Source organism: Antechinus flavipes, chromosome X, assembly GCF_016432865.1.
Source record: "Antechinus flavipes isolate AdamAnt ecotype Samford, QLD, Australia chromosome X, AdamAnt_v2, whole genome shotgun sequence".
Taxonomy (NCBI): Eukaryota; Metazoa; Chordata; class Mammalia; order Dasyuromorphia; family Dasyuridae; genus Antechinus; species Antechinus flavipes.
In genome coordinates this window covers 80,730,005-80,753,303 of record NC_067404.1, presented here as the reverse complement: position 1 = coordinate 80,753,303, position 23,299 = coordinate 80,730,005, and the positions used below count along the sequence as shown (strand labels likewise).

Sequence of the window (23,299 nt, the reverse complement as noted above, 5' to 3'; positions counted from 1 at the left end):
GGGATTTCTGGTTACTTGGGATGGCTAGTGTTCTTCGAATGGCAGCTGCAGCTTGGACGTCTGCTTTATTGTGACGGAAAAGGACTCTCTCCACCCCGGAGCTGCAGCTGGGAATACTGGTTATTTGTGATGGCCATTGGTCTTCTTCAAGCTGGAGATGCAGCAGGGACTTCTGCTTTCGTGTGATGACACCTGCTGATCTTCACCCTAGAGCAGCAGCAGGGACTTCTGATTACTTGTGATGGCAAGTGCTGGTCTTCACCCTGGAGCTGCAGTAGGGACTTCTCCGTACGTGTGATGGCAAGTGCTGGTCTTCACCCTGGCGCTGCAGCAGGGACTTCTGGTTACTTCTGATGGCAAGTGCTGTTCTTCACCTTGGAGCTGCAGCAGGGACTTCTGCTTGGTTGTGATGGCAAGTGCTGGTCTTCACCCTGGAGCTGCAGCAGGGACTTCTGCTTCCTTGTGATGGCAAGTGCTGGTCTTCACCCTGGAGCTGCAGCAGGGACTTCTGGTTACTTGTGATGGCAAGTGCTGGTCTTCACCCTGGAGCTGCAGCAGGAACTTCTGGTTACTTGTGATGGCAAGTGCTGGTCTTCACCCTGGAGCTGCAGCAGGGTCTTCTGGTTACTTGTGATGGCAAGTGCTGGTCTTCACCCTGGAGTTGCAGAAGGGACTTCTGCTTGGTTGTGATGGCAAGTGCTGTTCTTCACCCTGGAGCAGCAGCAGGGACTTCTGATTACTTGTGATGGCAAATGCTGGTCTTCACCCTGGAGCTGCAGCAGGGACTTCTGGTTACTTGTGATGGCAAGTGCTTGTCTTCACCCTGGAGCTGCAGCAGGGACTTCTGGTTACTTGTGATGGCAAGTGCTGGTCTTCACCCTGGAGCTGCAGCAGGGACTTCTGGTTACTTGTGATGGCAAGTGCTGGTCTTCACCCTGGAGCTGCAGTAGGGACTACTGGTTACTTGTGATGGCAAGTGCTGGTCTTCAAACTGGAGCTACAGAGGCACGTCTACTTTAAGATGACAGAGGCCTCTGTCGAACCCGGAGCTGCAGCCGGGGCTTCTGCTTTGTTATGATGGCAAAGGCCTCTCTCCGCCCTGGAGCTGCAGCTGGGACCTCTGCTTGGTTGTGATCGCAAAGGCCTTTCTCCACCCCTGAGCTTCACCAGGGATTTATGGTTACTTGGGGTGTTAAGTGTTGTGCTTTGAATAGTAGCTGCAGCAGAGACCTCTACCTGGTTGTGATGGCAAAGGTCTCTCTCCACCCTAGAGCTGCAGCAGGGACCTTTGCTTTGGTGTGATGGCAAAGGCCTCTCTCCACCCTACAGCTGCAGCAGAGAGGTCTGGTTACTTGGGATTGCACGTGTTGTTCTTCAGACTGGAACTGCATGTCAGACCTCTGCTTTGTTGTGATGGCAATGGCCTCTCTCCACCCTGGAGCTGCAGCTGGGACCTCTGCTTTTTTCTTGTGGCAAAGGCCTCTCTCCACCCGAGAAGTATATCAGGGATTTCTGGTTACTTGGGATGGCTAGTGTTCTTCGAATGGCAGCTGCAGCTTGGACGTCTGCTTTATTGTGACGGAAAAGGATTCTCTCCACCCCGGAGCTGCAGCTGGGAATACTGGTTATTTGTGATGGCAATTGGTCTTCTTCACGCTGAAGCTGCAGCAGTGACTTCTGGTTACTTGTGATGGCAAGTGCTGGTCTTCACCCTGGAGCTGCAGCAGGGACTTCTGCTTCATTGTAATAGCAAGTGCTGGTCTTCACCCTGGAGCTGCAGCAGGGACTTCTGGTTACTTGTGATGGCAAGTGCTGGTCTTCACCCTGGAGCTGCAGCAGGGACATCTGATTCTTTGTGATGGCAAGTGCTGGTCTTCACCCTGGAGCTGCAGCAGTGACTTCTGGTTACTTGTGATTGCAAATGCTGGTCTTCACCCTGGAGCTGCAGCAGGGACTTCTCCGTACGTGTGATGGCAAGTGCTGCTCTTCACCCTGGCGCTGCAGCAGGGACTTCTGGTTACTTCTGATGGCAAGTGCTGTTCTTCACCTTGGAGCTGCAGCAGGGACTTCTGCTTGGTTGTGATGGCAAGTGCTGATCTTCACCCTGGAGCAGCAGCAGGGACTTCTGGTTACTTGTGATGGCAAGTGCTGGTCTTCACCCTGCAGCTGCAGCAGGGACTTCTTCTTCGTTGTGATGGCAAGTGCTGGTCTTCACCCTGGAGCTGCAGTAGGGACTACTGGTTACTTGTGATGGCAAGTGCTGGTCTTCAAACTGGAGCTACAGAGGCACGTCTACTTTAAGATGACAGAGGCCTCTGTCGAACCCGGAGCTGCAGCCGGGGCTTCTGCTTTGTTATGATGGCAAAGGCCTCTCTCCACCCTGGAGCTGCAGCTGGGACCTCTGCTTGGTTGTGATTGCAAAGGCCTTTCTCCACCCCTGAGCTTCACCAGGGATTTATGGTTACTTGGGGTGTTAAGTGTTGTGCTTTGAATGGTAGCTGCAGCAGAGACCTCTGCCTGGTTGTGATGGCAAAAGTCTCTCTCCACCGTAGAGCTGCAGCAGGGACCTTTGCTTTGGTGTGATGGCAAAGGCCTCTCTCCACCCTACTGCTGCAGCAGAGAGGTCTGGTTACTTGGGATTGCACGTGTTGTTCTTCAGACTGGAACTGCATGTCAGACCTCTGCTTTGTTTTGATGGCAATGGCCTCTCTCCACCCTGGAGCTGCAGCTGGGACCTCTGCTTTTTTCTTGTGGCAAAGGCCTCTCTCCACCCGAGAAGTATATCAGGGATTTCTGGTTACTTGGGATGGCTAGTGTTCTTCGAATGGCAGCTGCAGCTTGGACGTCTGCTTTATTGTGACGGAAAAGGACTCTCTCCACCCCGGAGCTTCAGCTGGGAATACTGGTTATTTGTGATGGCCATTGGTCTTCTTCAAGCTGGAGATGCAGCAGGGACTTCTGCTTTCGTGTGATGACACCTGCTGATCTTCACCCTAGAGCAGCAGCAGGGACTTCTGATTACTTGTGATGGCAAGTGCTGGTCTTCACCCTGGAGCTGCAGTAGGGACTTCTCCGTACGTGTGATGGCAAGTGCTGGTCTTCACCCTGGCGCTGCAGCAGGGACTTCTGGTTACTTCTGATGGCAAGTGCTGTTCTTCACCTTGGAGCTGCAGCAGGGACTTCTGCTTGGTTGTGATGGCAAGTGCTGGTCTTCACCCTGGAGCTGCAGCAGGGACTTCTGCTTCCTTGTGATGGCAAGTGCTGGTCTTCACCCTGGAGCTGCAGCAGGGACTTCTGGTTACTTGTGATGGCAAGTGCTGGTCTTCACCCTGGAGCTGCAGCAGGGACTTCTGGTTACTTGTGATGGCAAGTGCTGGTCTTCACCCTGGAGCTGCAGCAGGGTCTTCTGGTTACTTGTGATGGCAAGTGCTGGTCTTCACCCTGGAGTTGCAGAAGGGACTTCTGCTTGGTTGTGATGGCAAGTGCTGTTCTTCACCCTGGAGCAGCAGCAGGGACTTCTGATTACTTGTGATGGCAAATGCTGGTCTTCACCCTGGAGCTGCAGCAGGGACTTCTGGTTACTTGTGATGGCAAGTGCTGGTCTTCACCCTGGAGCTGCAGCAGGGACTTCTGGTTACTTGTGATGGCAAGTGCTGGTCTTCACCCTGGAGCTGCAGCCGGGACTTCTGCTTGGTTGTGATGGCAAGTGCTGGTCTTCACCCTGGAGCTGGAGCAGGGACTTCTGGTTACTTGTGATGGCAAGTGCTGGTCTTCAAACTGGAGCTACAGAGGGACATCTACTTTAAGATGACAAAGACCTCTCTCGAACCCGGAGCTGCAGCCGGGGCTTCTGCTTTGTTATGATGGCATAGGCCTCTCTCCACCCTGGAGCTGCAGCTGGGACATCTGCTTGATTGTGATCGCAATGGCCTTTCTCCACCCCGGAACTTCACCAGGGATTTATGGTTACTTGGGGTGTTAAGTGTTGTGCTTTGAATAGTAGCTGCAGCAGAGACCTCTACCTGGTTGTGATGGCAAAGATCTCTCTCCACCCTAGAGCTGCAGCAGGGACCTTTGCTTTGGTGTGATGGCAAAGGCCTCTCACCACCCTACAGCTGCAGCAGAGAGGTCTGGTTACTTGGGATTGCACGTGTTGTTCTTCAGACTGGAACTGCATGTCAGACCTCTGCTTTGTTGTGATGGCAATGGCCTCTCTCCACCCTGGAGCTGCAGCTGGGACCTCTGCTTTTTTCTTGTGGCAAAGGCCTCTCTCCACCCGAGAAGTATATCAGGGATTTCTGGTTACTTGGGATGGCTAGTGTTGTTCTTCGAATGGCAGCTGCAGCTGGGACCTCTGCTTTATTGTGATGGAAAAGGACGCTCTCCACCCCGGAGCTGCAGCTGGGAATACTGGTTATTTGTGATGGCAATTGGTCTTCTTCACGCTGGAGCTGCGGCAGGGACTTCTGGTTACTTGTGATGGCAAGTGCTGGTCTTCACCCTGGAGCTGCAGCAGGGACTTCTGCTTCGTTGTGATGGCAAGTGCTAGTCTTCACCCTGGAGCTGCAGCAGGGACTTCTGCTTCCTTGTGATGGCAAGTACTGTTCTTCACCCTGGAGCTGCAGCAGGGACTTCTGCCTCTTTGTGATGGCAAGTGCTGGTCTTCACCCTGGAGCTGCAGCAGGGACTTCTGGTTACTTGTGATGGCAAGTGCTGGTCTTCACCCTGGAGCTGCAGCAGGGACTTCTGCTTCCTTGTGATGGCAAGTGCTGGTCTTCACCCTGGAGCTGCAGCCGGGACTTCTGCTTGGTCGGGATGGCAATTGCTGGTCTTCACCCTGGAGCTGCAGCAGGGACTTCTGGTTACTTGTGATGGCAAGTGCTGGTCTTCAAACTGGAGCTACAGAGGCACGTCTACTTTAAGATGACAAAGGCCTCTCTCGAACCCGGAGCTGCAGCCGGGGCTTCTGCTTTGTTATGATGGCATAGGCCTCTCTCCACCCTGGAGCTGCAGCTGGGACCTCTGCTTGGTTGTGATCGCAATGGCCTTTCTCCACCCCGGAACTTCACCAGGGATTTATGGTTACTTGGGGTGTTAAGTGTTGTGCTTTGAATAGTAGCTGCAGCAGAGACCTCTACCTGGTTGTGATGGCAAAGGTCTCTCTCCACCCTAGAGCTGCAGCAGGGACCTTTGCTTTGGTGTGATGGCAAAGGCCTCTCTCCACCCTACAGCTGCAGCAGAGAGGTCTGGTTACTTAGGATTATACGTGTTGTTCTTCAGACTGGAACTGCATGTCAGACCTCTGCTTTGTTGTGATGCCAATGGCCTCTCTCCACCCTGGAGCTGCAGCTGGGACCTCTGCTTTTTTCTTGTGGCAAAGGCCTCTCTCCACCCGAGAAGTATATCAGGGATTTCTGGTTACTTGGGATGGCTAGTGTTGTTCTTCGAATGGCAGCTGCAGCTGGGACCTCTGCTTTATTGTGATGGCAAAGGACTCTCTCCACCCCGGAGCTGCAGCTGGGAATACTGGTTATTTGTGATGGCAATTGTTCTTCTTCACGCTGGAGCTGCAGCAGGGACTTCTGGTTACTTGTGATGGCAAGTGCTGGTCTTCACCCTGGAGCTGCAGTAGGGACTTCTGCTTCATTGTAATAGCAAGTGCTGGTCTTCACCCTGGAGTTGCAGCAGGGACTTCTGGTTACTTCTGATGGCAAGTGCTGTTCTTCACCTTGGAGCTGCAGCAGGGACTTCTGCTTGGTTGTGATGGCAAGTGCTGATCTTCACCCTGGAGCAGCAGCAGGGACTTCTGGTTACTAGTGATGGCAAGTGCTGGTCTTCACTCTGGAGCTGCAGCAGGGACTTCTGGTTACTTGTGATGGCAAGTGCTGGTCTTCACCCTGGAGCTGCAGCAGGGACTTCTGGTTACTTGTGATGGCAAGTGCTGGTCTTCACCCTGGAGCTGCAGCAGGGTCTTCTTCTTCGTTGTGATGGCAAGTGCTGGTCTTCACACTGGAGGTGCAGTAGGGACTACTGGTTACTTGTGATGGCAAGTGCTGGTCTTCAAACTGGAGCTACAGAGGCACGTCTACTTTAAGATGACAAAGGCCTCTCTCGAACCCGGAGCTGCAGCCGGGGCTTCTGCTTTGTTATGATGGCAAAGGCCTCTCTCCGCCCTGGAGCTGCAGCTGGGACCTCTGCTTGGTTGTGATCGCAAAGGCCTTTCTCCACCCCTGAGATTCACCAGGGATTTATGGTTACTTGGGGTGTTAAGTGTTGTGCTTTGAATAGTAGCTGCAGCAGAGACCTCTACCTGGTTGTGATGGCAAAGGTCTCTCTCCACCCTAGAGCTGCAGCAGGGACCTTTGCTTTGGTGTGATGGCAAAGGCCTCTCTCCACCCTACAGCTGCAGCAGAGAGGTCTGGTTACTTGGGATTGCACGTGTTGTTCTTCAGACTGGAACTGCATGTCAGACCTCTGCTTTGTTGTGATGGCAATGGCCTCTCTCCACCCTGGAGCTGCAGCTGGGACCTCTGCTTTTTTCTTGTGGCAAAGGCCTCTCTCCACCCGAGAAGTATATCAGGGATTTCTGGTTACTTGGGATGGCTAGTGTTCTTCGAATGGCAGCTGCAGCTTGGACGTCTGCTTTATTGTGACGGAAAAGGACTCTCTCCACCCCGGAGCTGCAGCTGGGAATACTGGTTATTTGTGATGGCAATTGGTCTTCTTCAAGCTGGAGATGCAGCAGGGACTCCTGCTTTCTTGTGATGACACCTGCTGATCTTCACCCTAGAGCAGCAGCAGGGATTTCTGATTACTTGTGATGGCAAGTGCTGGTCTTCACCCTGGAGCTGCAGCAGGGACTTCTGCTTCCTTGTGATGGCAAGTGTTGGTCTTCACCCTGGAGCTGCAGCAGGGACTTCTGCTTCGTTGTGATGGCAAGTGCTGGTCTTCCCCCTGGAGCTGCAGCAGGGACTTCTGCTTCCTTGTGATGGCAAGTGCTGGTCTTCACCCTGGAGCTGCAGCAGGGACTTCTGCTTCGTTGTGATGGCAAGTGCTGGTCTTCCCCCTGGAGCTGCAGCAGGGACTTCTGCTTCCTTGTGATGGCAAGTGCTGGTCTTCACCCTGGAGCTGCAGCAGGGACTTCTGGTTACTTGTGATGGCAAGTGCTGGTCTTCACCCTGGAGCTGCAGCAGGGACTTCTGATTACTTGTGATGGCAAGTGCTGGTCTTCAAACTGGAGCTACAGTGGCACGTCTACTTTAAGATGACAAAGGCCTCTCTCGAACCCGGAGCTGCAGCCGGGGCTTCTGCTTTGTTATGATGGCAAAGGCCTCTCTCCACCCTGGAGCTGCAGCTGGGACCTCTGCTTGGTTGTGATCGCAATGGCCTTTCTCCACCCCGGAACTTCACCAGGGATTTATGGTTACTTGGGGTGTTAAGTGTTGTGCTTTGAATAGTAGCTGCAGCAGAGACCTCTACCTGGTTGTGATGGCAAAGGTCTCTCTCCACCCTAGAGCTGCAGCAGGGACCTTTGCTTTGGTGTGATGGCAAAGGCCTCTCTCCACCCTACAGCTGCAGCAGAGAGGTCTGGTTACTTAGGATTGTACGTGTTGTTCTTCAGACTGGAACTGCATGTCAGACCTCTGCTTTGTTGTGATGCCAATGGCCTCTCTCCACCCTGGAGCTGCAGCTGGGACCTCTGCTTTTTTCTTGTGGCAAAGGCCTCTCTCCACCCGAGAAGTATATCAGGGATTTCTGGTTACTTGGGATGGCTAGTGTTGTTCTTCGAATGGCAGCTGCAGCTGGGACCTCTGCTTTATTGTGATGGCAAAGGACTCTCTCCACCCCGGAGCTGCAGCTGGGAATACTGGTTATTTGTGATGGCAATTGGTCTTCTTCACGCTGGAGCTGCAGCAGGGACTTCTGGTTACTTGTGATGGCAAGTGCTGGTCTTCACCCTGGAGCTGCAGCAGGGACTTCTGCTTCATTGTAATAGCAAGTGCTGGTCTTCACCGAGGAGCTGCAGCAGGGACATCTGGTTACTTGTGATTGCAAGTGCTGGTCTTCACCCTGGAGCTGCAGCAGGGACTTCTGCTTCCTTGTCATGGCAAATGCTGGTCTTCACCCTGGAGCTGCAGCAGGGACTTCTGCTTGGTTGTGATGGCAAGTGCTGGTCTTCACCCTGGAGCTGCAGCAGGGACTTCTGCTTCATTGTGATGGCAAGTGGTGGTCTTCACCCTGGAGCTGCAGTAGGGACTTCTGGTTACTTGTGGTGGCAAGTGCTGGTCTTCAAACTGGAGCTACAGAGGCACATCTACTTTAAGATGACAAAGGCCTCTCTCGAACCCGGAGCTGCAGCCGGGGCTTCTGCTTTGTTATGATGGCATAGGCCTCTCTCCTCCCTGGAGCTGCAGCTGGGACCTCTGCTTGGTTGTGATCGCAAAGGCCTTTCTCCACCCCGGAGCTTCACCAGGGATTTATGGTTACTTGGGGTGTTAAGTGTTGTGCTTTGAATGGTAGCTGCAGCAGAGAAAACTGCCTGGTTGTGATGGCAAAGGTCTCTCTCCACCCTAGAGCTGCAGCAGGGACCTTTGCTTTGGTGTGATGGCAAAGGACTCTCTCCACCCCGGAGCTGCAGCTGGGAATACTGGTTATTTGTGATGGCAATTGGTCTTCTTCACACTGGAGCTGCAGCAGGGACTTCTGCTTTCTTGTGATGACACCTGCTGATCTTCACCCTGGAGCAGCAGCAGGGACTTCTGGTTACTTGTGGTGGCAAGTGTTGGTCTTCAAACTGGAGCTGCAGCAGGGACTTCTGCTTCCTTGTGATGGCAAGTGCTGGTCTTCACCCTGGAGCTGCAGCAGGGACTTCTGCTTCGTTGTGATGGCAAGTGCTGGTCTTCCCCCTGGAGCTGCAGCAGGGACTTCTGCTTCCTTGTGATGGCAAGTGCTGGTCTTCACCCTGGAGCTGCAGCAGGGACTTCTGGTTACTTGTGGTGGCAAGTGTTGGTCTTCAAACTGGAGCTGCAGCAGGGACTTCTGCTTCCTTGTGATGGCAAGTGCTGGTCTTCACCCTGGAGCTGCAGCAGGGACTTCTGCTTCCTTGTGATGGCAAGTGCTGGTCTTCACCCTGGAGCTGCAGCAGGGACTTCTGGTTACTTGTGGTGGCAAGTGCTGGTCTTCACCCTGGAGCAGCAGCAGGGACTTCTGGTTACTTGTGATGGCAAGTGCTGATCTTCACCCTGGAGCTGCAGCAGGGACTTCTGCATCCTTGTGATGGCAAGTACTGATCTTCACCCTGGAGCTGCAGCAGGACTTCTGGTTACTTGTGATGGCAAGTGCTGGTCTTCACCCTAGAACTGCAGCAGGGACTTCTGATTACTTGTGATGGCAAGTGCTGGTCTTCACCCTGGAGTTGCAGCAGGGACTTCTGGTTACTTGTGATGGCAAGTGCTGGTCTTCACCCTGGAGCTGCAGCAGGGACTTCTGCTTTATTGTGATGGCAAGTGCTGATCTTCACCCTGGAGCAGGAGCAGGGACATCTGATTACTTGTGATGGCAAGTGCTGGTCTTCACCTGGAGCAGCAGGAGGGACTTCTGATTACTTGTGATGGGGAGTGCTGGTCTTCACCCTGGAGCTGCAGCAGGGACTTCTGGTTTCTTATGATGGCAAGTGTTGTTCTTCAAACTGGAGCTTCAGAGGGACCTCTTATTTAAGGTGACAAAGGCCTCTCTCCAAACCGGAACTCTAGCCGAGACCTCTGCTTTGTTATGATGGCAAAGGCCTCTCTCCACCCTGGAGCTGCAGCTGGGACCTCTGCTTGGTTGTGATCACAAAGGCCTTTCTCCACCCCGGAGCTTCACCAGGGATTTATGGTTACTTGGGGTGTTAAGTGTTGTGCTTTGAATGGTAGCTGCAGCAGAGACCTCTGCCTGGTTGTGATGGCAAAGGTCTCTGTCCACCCTAGAGCTGCAGCAGGGACCTTTGCTTTGGTGTGATGGCAAAGGCTTCTCTCCACCCTACAGCTGCAGCAGAGAGGTCTGGTTACTTGGGATTGCACGTGTTGTTCTTCAGACTGGAACTGCATGTCAGACCTCTGCTTTTTTGTGATGGCAATGGCCTCTCTCTAACCTGGAGCTGCAGCTGGGACCTCTGCTTGGTTGCGATCGCAAAGGACTTTCTCCACCCCGGAGCGTCACCAGGGACTTGTGGTTACTTGGGATATCAAGCGTTGTGCTTTGAATGGTAGCTGCAGCAGAGACCTCAGCCTGGTTGTGATGGCAAAGGTCTCTCTCCACCCTAGAACTCCAGCAGGGATCTTTACTTAGTTGTGATGGCAAAGGCCTCTCTCCACCCTACAGCTGCAGCTGGGCCCTTTGCTTTTTTGTGATGCCAAAGGCTTCTCTCCACCGGAAAACTATAGCAGGGACTTGTGGTTACTTGGGATGGCTAGTGTTGTCCCATCGCAGCTGCAGCTGGGACCTCAACCTGGTTGTGATAGGAAAGGTCTCTCTCCACCCAAGAGCTGCTGCTGGGACTACTGGTTACTTGTGATGGCAAGTGCTGGTCTTCACCCTGTAGCTGCAGCAGGGACTTCTGGTTACTAGTGATGGCATGTGCTGGTCTTCACCCTGGAGCTGCAGCAGGGACTTCTGATTAATTGTGATCGCAAGTGCTGGTCTTCACCCTAGAGCTGCAGCAGGGACTTCTGGTTACTTGTGATGGCAAGTGCTGATCTTCACCCTGGAGCTGCAGCAGGGACTTCTGCTTCGTTGTGATGGCAAGTGCTGGTCTTCACCCTGGAGCTGCAGCAGGGACTTCTGCTTCCTTGTGATGGCAAGTGCTGGTCTTCACCCTGGAGCTGCAGCAGGGACTTCTGCTTCGTTGTGATGGCAAGTGCTGGTCTTCACCCTGGAGCTGCAGCAGGGACTTCTGCTTCCTTGTGATGACACCTGCTGATCTTCACCCTGGAGCTGCAGCAGGGACTTCTGCTTGGTTGTGATGGCAAGTGCTGGTCTTCACCCTGGAGCTGCAGCAGGCACTTCTGGTTACTTGTGATGGCAAGTGTTGTTCTTCAAACTGGAGCTTCAGAGGGACCTCTACTTTAAGGTGACAAAGGCCTCTCTCCAACCTGGAGCTCTAGCCGAGACCTCTGCTTTGTTATGATGGCAAAGGCCTCTCTCCACCCTGGAGGTGCAGCTGGGACCTCTGCTTGGTTGTGATCGCAAAGGCCTTTCTTCACCCCGGAGCTTCACCAGGGATTTATGGTTACTTGGGGTGTTGAGTGTTGTGCTTTGAATGGTAGCTGCAGCAGAGACCTCTGCCTGGTTGTGATGGCAAAGGTCTCTCTCCACCCTAGAGCTGCAGCAGGGACCTTTGCTTTGGTGTGATGGCAAAGGCCTCTCTCCACCCTACAGCTGCAGCAGAGAGGTCTGGTTACTTGGGATTGCACGTGTTGTTCTTCAGACAGGAACTGCATGTCAGACCTCTACCTTGTTGTGATGGCAATGGCCTCTCTCCACCCTGGAGCTGCAGCTGGGACCTCTGCTTTTTTCTTGTGGCAAAGGCCTCTCTCCACCCGAGAAGTATATCAGGGATTTCTGGTTACTTGGGATGGCTAGTGTTGTTCTTCGAATGGCAGCTGCAGCTGGGACCTGTGCTTTATTGTGATGGAAAAGGACTCTCTCCACCCCGGAGCTCCAGCTGGGAATACTGGTTATTTGTGATGGCAATTGGTCTTCTTCACACTGGAGCTGCAGCAGGGACTTCTGCTTTCTTGTGATGACACCTGCTGATCTTCACCCTGGAGCAGCAGCAGGGACTTCTGCTTCCTTGTGATGGCAAGTGCTGGTCTTCACCCTGGAGCTGCAGCAGGGACTTCTGGTTACTTGTGGTGGCAAGTGTTGGTCTTCAAACTGGAGCTGCAGCAGGGACTTCTGCTTCCTTGTGATGGCAAGTGCTGGTCTTCACCCTGGAGCAGCAGCAGGGACTTCTGGTTACTTGTGATGGCAAGTGCTGATCTTCACCCTGGAGCTGCAGCAGGGACTTCTGCATCCTTGTGATGGCAAGTACTGATCTTCACCCTGGAGCTGCAGCAGGGACTTCTGGTTACTTGTGATGGCAAGTGCTGGTCTTCACCCTAGAACTGCAGCAGGGACTTCTGATTACTTGTGATGGCAAGTGCTGGTCTTCACCCTGGAGTTGCAGCAGGGACTTCTGCTTTATTGTGATGGCAAGTGCTGATCTTCACCCTGGAGCAGGAGCAGGGACATCTGATTACTTGTGATGGCAAGTGCTGGTCTTCACCCTGGAGCAGCAGGAGGGACTTCTGATTACTTGTGATGGGGAGTGCTGGTCTTCACCCTGGAGCTGCAGCAGGGACTTCTGGTTTCTTATGATGGCAAGTGTTGTTCTTCAAACTGGAGCTTCAGAGGGACCTCTTATTTAAGGTGACAAAGGCCTCTCTCCAAACCGGAACTCTAGCCGAGACCTCTGCTTTGTTATGATGGCAAAGGCCTCTCTCCACCCTGGAGCTGCAGCTGGGACCTCTGCTTGGTTGTGATCACAAAGGCCTTTCTCCACCCCGGAGCTTCACCAGGGATTTATGGTTACTTGGGGTGTTAAGTGTTGTGCTTTGAATGGTAGCTGCAGCAGAGACCTCTGCCTGGTTGTGATGGCAAAGGTCTCTGTCCACCCTAGAGCTGCAGCAGGGACCTTTGCTTTGGTGTGATGGCAAAGGCTTCTCTCCACCCTACAGCTGCAGCAGAGAGGTCTGGTTACTTGGATTGCACGTGTTGTTCTTCAGACTGGAACTGCATGTCAGACCTCTGCTTTTTTGTGATGGCAATGGCCTCTCTCTAACCTGGAGCTGCAGCTGGGACCTCTGCTTGGTTGCGATCGCAAAGGACTTTCTCCACCCCGGAGCGTCACCAGGGACTTGTGGTTACTTGGGATATCAAGCGTTGTGCTTTGAATGGTAGCTGCAGCAGAGACCTCAGCCTGGTTGTGATGGCAAAGGTCTCTCTCCACCCTAGAACTCCAGCAGGGATCTTTACTTAGTTGTGATGGCAAAGGCCTCTCTCCACCCTACAGCTGCAGCTGGGCCCTTTGCTTTTTTGTGATGCCAAAGGCTTCTCTCCACCGGAAAACTATAGCAGGGACTTGTGGTTACTTGGGATGGCTAGTGTTGTCCCATCGCAGCTGCAGCTGGGACCTCAACCTGGTTGTGATAGGAAAGGTCTCTCTCCACCCAAGAGCTGCTGCTGGGACTACTGGTTACTTGTGATGGCAAGTGCTGGTCTTCACCCTGTAGCTGCAGCAGGGACTTCTGCTTCTTTGTGATTGCAAGTGCTGGTCTTCACCCTGGAGCTGCAGCAGGGACTTCTGCTTCGCTGTGATGGCAAGTGCCGGTCTTCACCCTGGAGCTGCAGCAGGGACTTCTGGTTTCTTGTGATGGCAAGTGCTGGTCTTCACCCTGGAGCTGCAGCAGGGACTTCTGCTTCGTTGTGATGGCAAGTGCTGATCTTCACCCTGGAGCAGGAGCAGGGACATCTGATTACTTGTGATGGCAAGTGCTGGTCTTCACCCTGGAGCAGCAGGAGGGACTTCTGAATACTTGTGATGGCAAGTGCTGGTCTTCACCCTGGAGCTGCAGCAGGGACTTCTGCTTCGTTTCGATGGCAAGTAATGTTCTTCACCCTGGAGCTGCAGCAGGGACTTCTGCCTCTTTGTGATGGCAAGTGGTGGTCTTCACCCTGGAGCTGCAGTAGGGACTTCTGGTTACTTGTGATGGCAAGTGTTGTTCTTCAAACTGGAACTACAGAGGCACGTCTAATTTAAGATGACAAAGGCCTCTCTCGATCCCGGAGCTGCAGCCGGGGCTTCTGCTTTGTTATGATGGCAAAGGCCTCTCTCCACCCTGGATCTGCAGCTGGGACCTCTGCTTGTTTGTGATCGTAAAGGCCTTTCTCCATCCCGGAGCTTCACCAGGGATTTATGGTTACTTGGGGTGTTAAGTGTTGTGCTTTGAATGGTAGCTGCAGCAGAGACCTCTGTCTGGTTGTGGTGGCAAAGGCCTCTCTCCACCCGAGAAGTATATCAGGGATTTCTGGTTACTTGGGATGGGTAGTGTTGTTCTTCGAATGGCAGCTGCAGCTGGGACCTCTGCTTTATTGTGATGGCAAAGGACTCTCTCCACCCCGGAGCTGCAGCTGGGAATACTGGTTACTTGTGATGGCAATTGGTCTTCTTCACGCTGCAGCTGCAGCAGGGACTTCTGCTTTTTTGTGATGGCACCTGCTGATCTTCACCCTGGAGCAGCAGCAGGGACTTCTGCTTGGTTGTGATGGCAAGTGCTGGTCTTCACCCTGGAGCTGCAGCAGGGACTTCTGCTTGGTTGTGATGGCAAGTGCTGGTCTTCACCCTGGAGCTGCAGCAGGGACTTCTGCTTCATTGTGATGGCAAGTGGTGGTCTTCACCCTGGAGCTGCAGTAGGGACTTCTGGTTACTTGTGGTGGCAAGTGCTGGTCTTCAAACTGGAGCTACAGAGGCACATCTACTTTAAGATGACAAAGGCCTCTCTCGAACCCGGAGCTGCAGCCGGGGCTTCTGCTTTGTTATGATGGCATAGGCCTCTCTCCTCCCTGGAGCTGCAGCTGGGACCTCTGCTTGGTTGTGATCGCAAAGGCCTTTCTCCACCCCGGAGCTTCACCAGGGATTTATGGTTACTTGGGGTGTTAAGTGTTGTGCTTTGAATGGTAGCTGCAGCAGAGAAAACTGCCTGGTTGTGATGGCAAAGGTCTCTCTCCACCCTAGAGCTGCAGCAGGGACCTTTGCTTTGGTGTGATGGCAAAGGCCTCTCTCCACCCTACAGCTGCAGGAGAGAGGTCTGGTTACTTGGGATTGCACGTGTTGTTCTTCAGACTGGAACTGCATGTCAGACCTCTGCTTTGTTGTGATGGCAAAGGACTCTCTCCACCCCGGAGCTGCAGCTGGGAATACTGGTTATTTGTGATGGCAATTGGTCTTCTTCACACTGGAGCTGCAGCAGGGACTTCTGCTTTCTTGTGATGACACCTGCTGATCTTCACCCTGGAGCAGCAGCAGGGACTTCTGGTTACTTGTGGTGGCAAGTGTTGGTCTTCAAACTGGAGCTGCAGCAGGGACTTCTGCTTCCTTGTGATGGCAAGTGCTGGTCTTCACCCTGGAGCTGCAGCAGGGACTTCTGCTTCGTTGTGATGGCAAGTGCTGGTCTTCCCCCTGGAGCTGCAGCAGGGACTTCTGCTTCCTTGTGATGGCAAGTGCTGGTCTTCACCCTGGAGCTGCAGCAGGGACTTCTGGTTACTTGTGGTGGCAAGTGTTGGTCTTCAAACTGGAGCTGCAGCAGGGACTTCTGCTTCCTTGTGATGGCAAGTGCTGGTCTTCACCCTGGAGCTGCAGCAGGGACTTCTGCTTCCTTGTGATGGCAAGTGCTGGTCTTCACCCTGGAGCTGCAGCAGGGACTTCTGGTTACTTGTGGTGGCAAGTGCTGGTCTTCACCCTGGAGCAGCAGCAGGGACTTCTGGTTACTTGTGATGGCAAGTGCTGGTCTTCACCCTAGAACTGCAGCAGGGACTTCTGATTACTTGTGATGGCAAGTGCTGGTCTTCACCCTGGAGTTGCAGCAGGGACTTCTGGTTACTTGTGATGGCAAGTGCTGGTCTTCACCCTGGAGCTGCAGCAGGGACTTCTGCTTTATTGTGATGGCAAGTGCTGATCTTCACCCTGGAGCAGGAGCAGGGACATCTGATTACTTGTGATGGCAAGTGCTGGTCTTCACCCTGGAGCAGCAGGAGGGACTTCTGATTACTTGTGATGGGGAGTGCTGGTCTTCACCCTGGAGCTGCAGCAGGGACTTCTGGTTTCTTATGATGGCAAGTGTTGTTCTTCAAACTGGAGCTTCAGAGGGACCTCTTATTTAAGGTGACAAAGGCCTCTCTCCAAACCGGAACTCTAGCCGAGACCTCTGCTTTGTTATGATGGCAAAGGCCTCTCTCCACCCTGGAGCTGCAGCTGGGACCTCTGCTTGGTTGTGATCACAAAGGCCTTTCTCCACCCCGGAGCTTCACCAGGGATTTATGGTTACTTGGGGTGTTAAGTGTTGTGCTTTGAATGGTAGCTGCAGCAGAGACCTCTGCCTGGTTGTGATGGCAAAGGTCTCTGTCCACCCTAGAGCTGCAGCAGGGACCTTTGCTTTGGTGTGATGGCAAAGGTCTCTCTCCACCCTACAGCTGCAGCAGAGAGGTCTGGTTACTTGGGATTGCACGTGTTGTTCTTCAGACTGGAACTGCATGTCAGACCTCTGCTTTTTTGTGATGGCAATGGCCTCTCTCTAACCTGGAGCTGCAGCTGGGACCTCTGCTTGGTTGCGATCGCAAAGGACTTTCTCCACCCCGGAGCGTCACCAGGGACTTGTGGTTACTTGGGATATCAAGCGTTGTGCTTTGAATGGTAGCTGCAGCAGAGACCTCAGCCTGGTTGTGATGGCAAAGGTCTCTCTCCACCCTAGAACTCCAGCAGGGATCTTTACTTAGTTGTGATGGCAAAGGCCTCTCTCCACCCTACAGCTGCAGCTGGGCCCTTTGCTTTTTTGTGATGCCAAAGGCTTCTCTCCACCGGAAAACTATAGCAGGGACTTGTGGTTACTTGGGATGGCTAGTGTTGTCCCATCGCAGCTGCAGCTGGGACCTCAACCTGGTTGTGATAGGAAAGGTCTCTCTCCACCCAAGAGCTGCTGCTGGGACTACTGGTTACTTGTGATGGCAAGTGCTGGTCTTCACCCTGTAGCTGCAGCAGGGACTTCTGGTTACTAGTGATGGCATGTGCTGGTCTTCACCCTGGAGCTGCAGCAGGGACTTCTGATTAATTGTGATCGCAAGTGCTGGTCTTCACCCTAGAGCTGCAGCAGGGACTTCTGGTTACTTGTGATGGCAAGTGCTGATCTTCACCCTGGAGCTGCAGCAGGGACTTCTGCTTCGTTGTGATGGCAAGTGCTGGTCTTCACCCTGGAGCTGCAGCAGAGACTTCTGCTTCGTTGTGATGGCAAGTGCTGATCTTCACCCTGGAGCTGCAGCAGGGACTTCTGCTTCGTTGTGATGGCAAGTGCTGGTCTTCACCCTGGAGCTGCAGCAGGGACTTCTGCTTCCTTGTGATGGCAAGTGCTGGTCTTCACCCTGGAGCTGCAGCAGGGACTTCTGCTTCGTTGTGATGGCAAGTGCTGGTCTTCACCCTGGAGCTGCAGCAGGGACTTCTGCTTCCTTGTGATGACACCTGCTGATCTTCACCCTGGAGCTGCAGCAGGGACTTCTGCTTGGTTGTGATGGCAAGTGCTGGTCTTCACCCTGGAGCTGCAGCAGGGACTTCTGCCTCTTTGTGATGGCAAGTGCTGGTCTTCACCCTGGAGCTGCAGCAGGCACTTCTGGTTACTTGTGATGGCAAGTGTTGTTCTTCAAACTGGAGCTTCAGAGGGACCTCTACTTTAAGGTGACAAAGGCCTCTCTCCAACCTGGAGCTCTAGCCGAGACCTCTGCTTTGTTATGATGGCAAAGGCCTCTCTCCACCCTGGAGCTGCAGCTGGGACCTTGCTTGGTTGTGATCGCAAAGGCCTTTCTTCACCCGGAGCTTCACCAGGGATTTATGGTTACTTGGGGTGTTGAGTGTTGTGCTTTGAATGGTAGCTGCAGCAGAGACCTCTGCCTGGTTGTGATGGCAAAGGTCTCTCTCCACCCTAGAGCTGCAGCAGGGACCTTTGCTTTGGTGTGATGGCAAAGGCCTCTCTCCACCCTACAGCTGCAGCAGAGAGGTCTGGTTACTTGGGATTGCACGTGTTGTTCTTCAGACAGGAACTGCATGTCAGACCTCTACCTTGTTGTGATGGCAATGGCCTCTCTCCACCCTGGAGCTGCAGCTGGGACCTCTGCTTTTTTCTTGTGGCAAAGGCCTCTCTCCACCCGAGAAGTATATCAGGGATTTCTGGTTACTTGGGATGGCTAGTGTTGTTCTTCGAATGGCAGCTGCAGCTGGGACCTGTGCTTTATTGTGATGGAAAAGGACTCTCTCCACCCCGGAGCTGCAGCTGGGAATACTGGTTATTTGTGATGGCAATTGGTCTTCTTCACACTGGAGCTGCAGCAGGGACTTCTGCTTTCTTGTGATGACACCTGCTGATCTTCACCCTGGAGCAGCAGCAGGGACTTCTGCTTCCTTGTGATGGCAAGTGCTGGTCTTCACCCTGGAGCTGCAGCAGGGACTTCTGGTTACTTGTGGTGGCAAGTGTTGGTCTTCAAACTGGAGCTGCAGCAGGGACTTCTGCTTCCTTGTGATGGCAAGTGCTGGTCTTCACCCTGGAGCAGCAGCAGGGACTTCTGGTTACTTGTGATGGCAAGTGCTGATCTTCACCCTGGAGCTGCAGCAGGGACTTCTGCATCCTTGTGATGGCAAGTACTGATCTTCACCCTGGAGCTGCAGCAGGGACTTCTGGTTACTTGTGATGGCAAGTGCTGGTCTTCACCCTAGAACTGCAGCAGGGACTTCTGATTACTTGTGATGGCAAGTGCTGGTCTTCACCCTGGAGTTGCAGCAGGGACTTCTGGTTACTTGTGATGGCAAGTGCTGGTCTTCACCCTGGAGCTGCAGCAGGGACTTCTGCTTTATTGTGATGGCAAGTGCTGATCTTCACCCTGGAGCAGGAGCAGGGACATCTGATTACTTGTGATGGCAAGTGCTGGTCTTCACCCTGGAGCAGCAGGAGGGACTTCTGATTACTTGTGATGGGGAGTGCTGGTCTTCACCCTGGAGCTGCAGCAGGGACTTCTGGTTTCTTATGATGGCAAGTGTTGTTCTTCAAACTGGAGCTTCAGAGGGACCTCTTATTTAAGGTGACAAAGGCCTCTCTCCAAACCGGAACTCTAGCCGAGACCTCTGCTTTGTTATGATGGCAAAGGCCTCTCTCCACCCTGGAGCTGCAGCTGGGACCTCTGCTTGGTTGTGATCACAAAGGCCTTTCTCCACCCCGGAGCTTCACCAGGGATTTATGGTTACTTGGGGTGTTAAGTGTTGTGCTTTGAATGGTAGCTGCAGCAGAGACCTCTGCCTGGTTGTGATGGCAAAGGTCTCTCTCCACCCTAGAGCTGCAGCAGGGACCTTTGCTTTGGTGTGATGGCAAAGGCTTCTCTCCACCCTACAGCTGCAGCAGAGAGGTCTGGTTACTTGGGATTGCACGTGTTGTTCTTCAGACTGGAACTGCATGTCAGACCTCTGCTTTTTTGTGATGGCAATGGCCTCTCTCTAACCTGGAGCTGCAGCTGGGACCTCTGCTTGGTTGCGATCGCAAAGGACTTTCTCCACCCCGGAGCGTCACCAGGGACTTGTGGTTACTTGGGATATCAAGCGTTGTGCTTTGAATGGTAGCTGCAGCAGAGACCTCAGCCTGGTTGTGATGGCAAAGGTCTCTCTCCACCCTAGAACTCTAGCCGAGACCTCTGCTTTGTTATGATGGCAAAGGCCTCTCTCCACCCTGGAGCTGCAGCTGGGACCTCTGCTTGGTTGTGATCACAAAGGCCTTTCTCCACCCCGGAGCTTCACCAGGGATTTATGGTTACTTGGGGTGTTAAGTGTTGTGCTTTGAATGGTAGCTGCAGCAGAGACCTCTGCCTGGTTGTGATGGCAAAGGTCTCTCTCCACCCTAGAGCTGCAGCAGGGACCTTTGCTTTGGTGTGATGGCAAAGGCTTCTCTCCACCCTACAGCTGCAGCAGAGAGGTCTGGTTACTTGGGATTGCACGTGTTGTTCTTCAGACTGGAACTGCATGTCAGACCTCTGCTTTTTTGTGATGGCAATGGCCTCTCTCTAACCTGGAGCTGCAGCTGGGACCTCTGCTTGGTTGCGATCGCAAAGGACTTTCTCCACCCCGGAGCGTCACCAGGGACTTGTGGTTACTTGGGATATCAAGCGTTGTGCTTTGAATGGTAGCTGCAGCAGAGACCTCAGCCTGGTTGTGATGGCAAAGGTCTCTCTCCACCCTAGAACTCCAGCAGGGATCTTTACTTAGTTGTGATGGCAAAGGCCTCTCTCCACCCTACAGCTGCAGCTGGGCCCTTTGCTTTTTTGTGATGCCAAAGGCTTCTCTCCACCGGAAAACTATAGCAGGGACTTGTGGTTACTTGGGATGGCTAGTGTTGTCCCATCGCAGCTGCAGCTGGGACCTCAACCTGGTTGTGATAGGAAAGGTCTCTCTCCACCCAAGAGCTGCTGCTGGGACTACTGGTTACTTGTGATGGCAAGTGCTGGTCTTCACCCTGTAGCTGCAGCAGGGACTTCTGCTTCTTTGTGATTGCAAGTGCTGGTCTTCACCCTGGAGCTGCAGCAGGGACTTCTGCTTCGCTGTGATGGCAAGTGCCGGTCTTCACCATGGAGCTGCTGCAGGGACTTCTGGTTACTTGTGATGGCAAGTGCTGGTCTTCACCCTGGAGCTGCAGCAGGGACTTCTGCTTTCTTGTGATGGCACCTGCTGATCTTCACCCTGGAGCAGCAGTAGGGACTTCTGATTACTTGTGATGGCAAGTCTTATTCTTCACCCTGGAGCTGGCGCTGGGATCTCTGCTTTTTCGCGATGGCAATGGCCTCTCTCCATTCGAGAAGTATATCAGGGACTTCTGGTTACTTGGGATGGCTAGTGTTGTTCTTTGAACGGAAGCTGCAGCTGAGACCTCTGCTTGGTTGTGATGGCAAAGGCCTCTCTCCACCCCGGAACTGCAGCTGGGACTATTGGTTACTTGTGATGACAAGTGGTCTTCTTCATCATGGAGCTGCAGCAGGGACTCCTGCTTAGTTGTGATCATAAATGTTGTTCTTCACCCTGGAGCGGCAGCAGGGACTTCTGGTTACTTGTGATTGCAATTGCTGTTCTCTACCCTGGACCTGCTGCAGGGCCTTCTGGGTATTTCTGATTGCAATTTCTTTCTTCACCCTACAGCTGGCCCTAGTCCCTCTGCTTCCTTGTGATGGTAAGTGTTCTTCTTCACCCTGGAGCTACAGCTGGTATGTCTGTTTTTGTGATGGTGTAGGCCTCTCTCCACCCTTATATGAAACTGGTAATGTCCAATGTCATTGCCAAGTAATGCCCAATCCTTGCCTAGTGCCTGCACTGAAGTGCCCTCTCATTCTTTCTGACCAGTTGTCTAATACTCGGTTTGTCGGTAGTGAAAACTTTAGGAAGCGTGGCGGCTATTACTGCAGCCGCCAACCTCCCAATTCCATAGCATGTTCCCCTCTCGTTGCCCTCTGGGCCAGTGTCCCAAAGTTCTCTTCACCTCAATTTTTTTTAGGATGGATAAACTGTTTCTTTGTATGGCACTTCAGAATTTGATTATTTGATATTTTCAAGTTGTTTGGAGAGGAACGTTGGTAGAGTTCAACTGGAATGTTCCCTCTACTCCACCATCTTGGGGTGTTTTAGATCGGGGCAAGAATATGCTCCAGAAGCAAATTAAAACAGTTCCCCTGCAAAATAAGCATGAGTGAAGATGATGAAGAAGCTGTGATCCACATCCCCAAATTCACCTGAGTATCTTTGTCAATTACACTTGAAGGATATGTGTGAGCTGGACAGCCGTGATCATCATTTAGTAATGTTTCTTTCAAGAAATTGTTAACATAGTTGAACACTGGGTGCAAAAGCTAGAAATGCTTGGTTCTATTCTTGAATCTTGTTCTTAGCTTTCTGTCAATGTTTTCCGAGATATAAGGCTTCACTTTAGGGAACATGGAAACCCAGAACAACTGGATTCAGTCTCTAGGGAGTTCATAGACTGGAAAATGAAAGAGAACCTGCCCAAGTCCATGAGGCAATCTCAAGTAATTTAGAATTCTAATGGCACTGGCAGTGTTGAGCAGCACCAGCCATGTCCCTTTGTGACCATGGGCCATGCTATCTCTGTAGATTTGACTATTGGATCACTTGATTTCAGAATGAGGACTTAGAAAAACAGAAACACAATCCATACATTTATAAATCTACAAACCAACATAGCCATTCATTTCAAAATTCAAAAAATAGATCATTTTTGAACATGTAGAAAGAGAAACAGTGACCTCTACAAGCTCGCATGCATGTATTCACTAAGAACAAGTTATATATCAACGGATTTTGAAGTAAAGTGAAGCTTAAAATGGTCTACTCCACCCTTTTCCTTTTTGACTTGCTTTTTAATTCTGAGCTCAATGAACAAAAACATTAACATTTCCATAAATGAAGAAGAAAAGAGAACGTTGCATATGAAACCACAGATGTTTCACATTTCTGAATATATCCCTCCCAGCCCAAACCTTTCCCTTGTAATGAATATATATAAAAAAGGAAGAGCCAAACACCATCTCTATCTGACTCTAGATGCAGTATTCCACACTGATATAATCCCTTATTTGTAATTAAGATGGAGGAAGGTATGTTTTTCTAAATTTTTCTCTTCACAACCCCTTTGTTTTCATGCCATACTGATTTGCTTTCCTTCTTTTTCCCCCAGTGCGGGGATCTAGAGTATCTCTCTAAGGCCATAGCTAGCAAGACATGCAACAGGGGTTCTTGGGGCAACCCTGTGGAAAAGCGACAGATGTGTGTTAGAAAGTTCAGCCAGACAGCTTGATAGCTGTTTGAGTGTCTGGGGCTGATCACTAGATTAATTGCTAGCTCTGAGTCTTGTGCTCCAGGGCTCCAGAGACCTGTCCCCAGCCCTTCTCTGGTTTTAAAATGGACATTTTTGTACATGCAGGAAGGCCAGAAAGATATACGATCAGCTTGCCCCATGGGGGGGCATCTCCTAGCTCATATACTCATTGAACATTTGCCGATTTCCTTTCTATGCCCGAGTCTGGCCACTAAAGGACCCGTCTTGTTAAGGAGGACCAACTAGCCCAGTGGGTGGAGGCCATCTCTCAAGCAACAGCTGAATTTACCGCTAAGGATCTCCCGAAAGACAATGTGCCTCACGTCAATCCACCGGCATGCACCTTCTGACAAGGACGAACATCTTTTTGACTTCCGCCCGGGGCTACTCCTGCCTGTAGTGCTTCCTAAATTTCCTAGGCCCAAAGCACAGGCCAAGCTGAACACATGAACGACCAGCCTGATGTTGTAGTTTGCGGCTTGGAAACCCCCAGATTGGCTTATTCTGCCAGCACATAGACCAAGGTGAGAATTACACCTATCTCCTTTGGAAATGCTTCCTCCCATGCACCTTACTACCTGGTCCCTGCTTTCCTCCTT

General features: G+C 52.4%; 2 long non-coding RNA genes across 72 annotated transcripts in view; one reads left to right on the top strand and one right to left on the bottom strand.

Moving 5' to 3' along the window:
• The window catches only part of LOC127542868 (uncharacterized), a 67,345-nt gene extending 47,343 nt beyond the window's left edge, over positions 1-20,002 (bottom strand). For 23 of the 50 annotated variants that reach the window (XR_007948855.1, XR_007948856.1, XR_007948837.1 and 20 more), the window contains exons 1-4: positions 11,790-11,887; positions 6,305-6,771; positions 5,021-5,188; positions 1,119-2,399 (exon numbers count right to left, since the gene is read on the bottom strand). This is a non-coding gene — a long non-coding RNA (uncharacterized LOC127542868). Of the gene's footprint in view, positions 1-318; positions 375-1,118; positions 2,400-2,567; positions 2,736-3,104; positions 4,017-5,020; positions 5,189-5,728; positions 6,193-6,304; positions 6,772-7,361; positions 7,529-7,697; positions 7,797-8,421; positions 8,590-8,723; positions 8,846-9,983; positions 10,096-11,207; positions 11,314-11,375; positions 11,656-11,789; positions 12,560-12,882; positions 13,013-14,162; positions 14,297-14,662; positions 14,793-14,942; positions 15,035-16,002; positions 16,071-16,394; positions 16,489-17,784; positions 17,834-17,896; positions 17,987-18,198; positions 18,297-18,956; positions 19,025-19,348; positions 19,443-19,908 lie in introns of those variants that run through there. The other 27 variants (XR_007948877.1, XR_007948876.1, XR_007948879.1 and 24 more) reach the window with 25 other exon arrangements.
• Positions 1-21,538, top strand: part of LOC127542873 (uncharacterized) — a 32,454-nt gene extending 10,916 nt beyond the window's left edge. The window contains exons 2-7 of one of the 22 annotated variants that reach the window (XR_007948890.1): positions 886-2,535; positions 11,344-11,431; positions 14,887-16,194; positions 17,753-17,840; positions 19,237-19,484; positions 20,101-21,538. This is a non-coding gene — a long non-coding RNA (uncharacterized LOC127542873). Of the gene's footprint in view, positions 1-885; positions 2,536-5,156; positions 5,245-7,497; positions 7,586-10,039; positions 10,288-10,343; positions 10,745-11,343; positions 12,684-13,074; positions 13,426-14,798; positions 16,251-16,282; positions 16,531-16,586; positions 17,615-17,752; positions 17,841-18,088; positions 18,206-19,204; positions 19,485-19,764; positions 19,911-20,100 lie in introns of those variants that run through there. The other 21 variants (XR_007948894.1, XR_007948891.1, XR_007948905.1 and 18 more) reach the window with 21 other exon arrangements.
• Positions 21,539-23,299: the final 1,761 nt, after the last annotated feature.